Source organism: Littorina saxatilis, linkage group LG9, assembly GCF_037325665.1.
Source record: "Littorina saxatilis isolate snail1 linkage group LG9, US_GU_Lsax_2.0, whole genome shotgun sequence".
Lineage (NCBI taxonomy): Eukaryota > Metazoa > Mollusca > Gastropoda > Littorinimorpha > Littorinidae > Littorina > Littorina saxatilis.
The window spans coordinates 29,917,406-29,921,777 of NC_090253.1; the positions used below are offsets into that span (position 1 = coordinate 29,917,406).

The 4,372-nt window shown below is 41.7% G+C and overlaps 1 long non-coding RNA gene across 3 annotated transcripts in view; it reads right to left on the reverse strand.

The window, feature by feature from the left end:
- Positions 1 to 3,517, reverse strand: part of LOC138975833 (uncharacterized) — a 99,295-nt gene extending 95,778 nt beyond the window's left edge. For 2 of the 3 annotated variants that reach the window (XR_011458776.1, XR_011458778.1), the window contains exons 1-2: positions 2,638 to 3,517; positions 831 to 1,481 (exon numbers count right to left, since the gene is read on the reverse strand). This is a non-coding gene — a long non-coding RNA (uncharacterized lncRNA). The remainder of the gene's footprint in view (positions 1 to 830; positions 1,482 to 2,637) is intronic. The other variant, XR_011458777.1, reaches the window with a different exon arrangement.
- Positions 3,518 to 4,372: the final 855 nt, after the last annotated feature.

The following is a 4,372-nucleotide window of genomic DNA, read 5'->3' on the forward strand; positions in this document are numbered from 1 at the left end:
ACTGGCAATGATACAAAAGCATTCCTGAATGGGGATTGCCCTGACCCCGGCAGTAAATGCTGTCTTCTGGTGGTCACTGATGGTCCGGGGGCGAGGAGGGATTTTTGTTTACTCGGACCTTCAGATAACCCCAAAGGTACAAATCTGGTCGGGTTTGAATTAGGTCACTGAGGCGCGCATTTAGTAGTGTCCAACCTTCTACTGATGAGCCAATAACCGAATTTAAAACACATACATGTACGAAATGACATAAAAGTCAGCCCATTGTACCAACACTTTCCGGCATGATTCACAATCTGAAGTTATTGCACACTAAATATGAAGTAATTTACAGAAACGTCAGACTATGTAATCGAAACACGAAACTTCTCGTAGTTATTATGCATAAAGTGAAGTTATTTCACACCAAATATAAAGTGAATCGCTGAAGATATACATGTAGAAGTTATTTTGTGTTTGTTTGAACGGTACTATGTTGAGGTTACCTTGAATGTGTACATGAACTTGCCAACTCAAGTGAAGGTTACCAAAGTACATTTTCATTTTTTCATTTTCATTTTCATTTCATTTTCATTACTTTATTGTCCCATCGCTGAGAAATTCGGGTCGCTTCCTCCCAGTGGAAAGCTAGCAGCAACGGAGTCGCGCTACCCAGGTGTCTGCGTGTTTAGGTGTATTCAGCCACCTGCACTTATGGCAGAATGACCAAGGTCTTTTACGTGCCATTGTGATGACACGGGGGTGGGACATGGCTTCCGTCTCTGGGTCTGCACACAAACATAAGGAAGAAAATACAAACCCAGAAAATGTGTCATGAGAAAAGTACTTACCAGTAGCAGACAGAAACGAGGTAAGTAATTCGCCTTCATTTTGAGACAGCTATATTTGTACTGGCACCGACAACTCCAGATATTGACACTGTGCACAATTTTCTGCAAATCAGCATTCGCCTTCAGCACACAAACGAATCAGTCGAGCATTCTGTCACAGACACGTAATTTTGTCATTGGGCACATGGCCTATCTTGAAATCAGATACTGGCACCTGCCACTACAACACTCCGCTTGTCTATATTGTGTTTTTGTAAGGAGGCGACGCCAAGACACTGAAGCTTCTTTATTACTTTTGTTAATAGAGGCTCCCAGAAACTGCCAGATGCACATCAAAAGAATGCTTTACGACACAATGGTGCCAAGAAACTGCAGGCATTGTTCAAATCCGTCCAAGCAAATCGGTGTCTTGTCTTATAAACCCTTGGCGCGTGTCGTGAACAATAGCTGACAATGTCACCCAGCCATAGATCCTATTTTTGGGTGTTAGTTTAAGCGGGTTTTTTTTTAACAATGTTTTAGTGTTTTTATATAACCTGTATTACTTTGTTCCTTGTTGGTGTTCCGCAAAGGGTATATAAGAGTTAGACTCTCGTTTCAGCTTCACAGTTGTGGTTAAATCTGTCCAGCCGTTGATCGTCGTGAGTGAGACTGAAAATGAACATGCAGGTTTGGTATGTTTAGATGCGATCTAAACACTCTCTTTCCGTGAATGTCTCTGCTTAATGTTAGCTCGCAACACTTTGTATTGCATACAAAACACCACGCACAATTGTGTCAGGGTTATCAAAAACAATCCAGGTGAACAAAATAATGGCACATATTATAAGCGTCAGATATCTTTTTTTAAACGGTAGAATTTGTTAAAGGTGAATTAATCTTGAATGGTGTATCTGTTCTTTTGCGCAAAGATTCGCCAACTTGACTAATTTTTTTTTTTTTTTGTTGGGGGGGGGGGGGGGGGGGACAACTGTCTGGCTTTTAACTTTTGTTGAGTCGGAGGCTCAAGAACTTCAGAGTTGTTATTTTTAGCGAAAGGCTCACAACACCAAACAGTAATATAATCGAGCTAAAAAAAAATCGTGGTATGAAAACATGCAGTCACGATGCAGTCAAATCTCCGATAATTTTAACGAAAAGCTTGAAACACAACTATTGAATAGAACCATCTATCTAAACCAATGTCAGTCTAATCGATACAGACACAGGTCTGAGCGAATGCGGTCAAATGGCTGTGTTACTTTGACAAAAAAGATCGCAAAACACGCACGCAAATTGATAGAAGTCAGCCTAACCCTTGCGAGCCTAACCCTTTTAATCCCCGGTCAGAAAACATACAGTCGCGATGCAGTCAACTTTGCTATACTCTTATCAAAAGCTCGCAACATAACTCATGAACAGAATCCAGTTAAAACATTGTAAGTCTAATCAATGCAGACGCCTGTCTAAATACATAATTATATGCATTCACAATACAGTTTATTTGCAATTTTTATTTTTTTAATTTTTTTTAATTTTTAATTTTTAATTTTACGAGCATTTATATCGCGCACGTATCTCACCACACAAGGCGACTCAAGGCGCATGTTACCTCCTTAATAAATAATGCCGTGTGAGATGGAATTTTTTACACAATATATCACGCATTCACATCGGCCAGTAGATCGACTTGCTTTAGGCGCTGCATCCACCTTTCACGGCCTATTATTCCAGGTCACACGGGTATCTTTCAAGAAAAGCTCGTAATATAGCGAATGGATACAACCCAGATAAAACGGCCTGGGTTTTAATCGATGTAGATGCAGACCTGGGAGAATGCAGTCAAATCTGCTAGTCTTTCGTGGAAAAAGCTTGTAACACAGCGAATGAATAGAATCCAGCTAAAACATCGTAAGTCTCATCCATGCAGATACCTGTACTGTGTGAAGGCGTGCACCTACGGTGATGTCATCCACTAAACGCGTCCTATCTGTGAATAGGAAGCAAAACTACACACACACTGCACCAAATGTCCTCGCGTGGTACGTTCACACCTTCACGTTGTCTACTGGTGTGATATCCTTCGCTGCATTATCTGTGTTCCTCAAGCCCCGGGCACAACGGATCGCACGATGTTTTGTCGTGCAAGACCCATACAATATTTGTCGTGACCAGATCTTGCAACATGCCCGAAATCTATTGCGAGTGGTCACAAGGGCTACGACACATTAAAAGATGGTTTAGCGATGGGGACACGACAGAAAAAAAGGGCTGAAGCGGTGTTCATGCATGTTCTGCCACGGTGTTTCTAAATTATAGGCTACACAGACAGAACTAGCAACAAACGCTTCTCCATAACAGATAGACCTTAGACACGCGCCTTAAAAATATGCACTCGCACTCTTTGAAGGTTCACATTTCACTCAACATTTCAGGTTGACACGCGGAACATGTTTGAGGTTCGGTGATAAGACGCACTGAGTAGACATACGACGTATAAATGACACCTAGACACATTTATCCGCAGTGTTTGCAGATGTATTTTTTACTACACACAAAATTCGGCATCTTCCCGATCACAGGTCCTTAAATCCGTGGTGTTTGTGGACGCCACAATACTGCATTATGCACTGGATCAAGAAAATGCTCGCTTATCATTCAACAAAGAGACGGAGAAGTGGGTTACATTTTCGGGAACACCATTTGTTCTCAAGGCAGGAGCAACACTGAGGAAAGGGGCTAGACACTTGAAAGGGAGTGCGTGTGTCCGGGTTTCCTTTAAAAAAAAATTAGAGTCAATATTTTACTAATGTATTCCGACCGATTGGGTATTGAGATTGTGTATGTGTGTGTGTGTGTGTGTGTGTGTGTGTGTGTGTGTGTGTGTGTGTATGTCTGTGTGTGTGTGTGTGCGTGTGTGTGTGAGTGTGTGTGTGTGTGTGTGTCTGTCTGTCTGTCTGTCTGTCTGTCTGTCAGTCTTAGTGTGAAGAGCAATTCCTAGGCTAGTAATGCACCTAAGTGTGTGAAGCTTCAAATGTGAATTTGTCCAGATAATACCCCAAAATGTACGAATATGAAAATGTTGTATTCGGCCTCAAAAGAGACGAATGGACAGGAAAAAACAGAGAAAAATCGAAGGCTTACGAATCCTTGCGAATGTCATACGAATGGTTGCGACTGCTTGCGAATGTCTACCGATCATTGCGATTGTATACGAATCCATATACGGATCTATTACGAACGTTGCGAGTGTTGCGAGTGCTTGCAAACATTTTACGAATAAAACGAGTATGCAATTCGCATTGTTCGTAATGTTGCTCTTACACTCTGGCGAATTGCCCTTACGAATAGAATTCGCCAATAACTCGTAATGATCGGGACATGGTCGCAAGACATTCGTAAATGTTCTTAACCATTCGCCACCATTCGTCTCGGTTTGTGAACATTAGCAACATGCTCCTAATATTCGCAAGGAAGTCATATTCTGAATGTTTCGCAACGTACTCGTAAGTATTCGCAAACCATTCGTAATCATCGTAAAGGTATGCGTAGCGCTCGCAAGC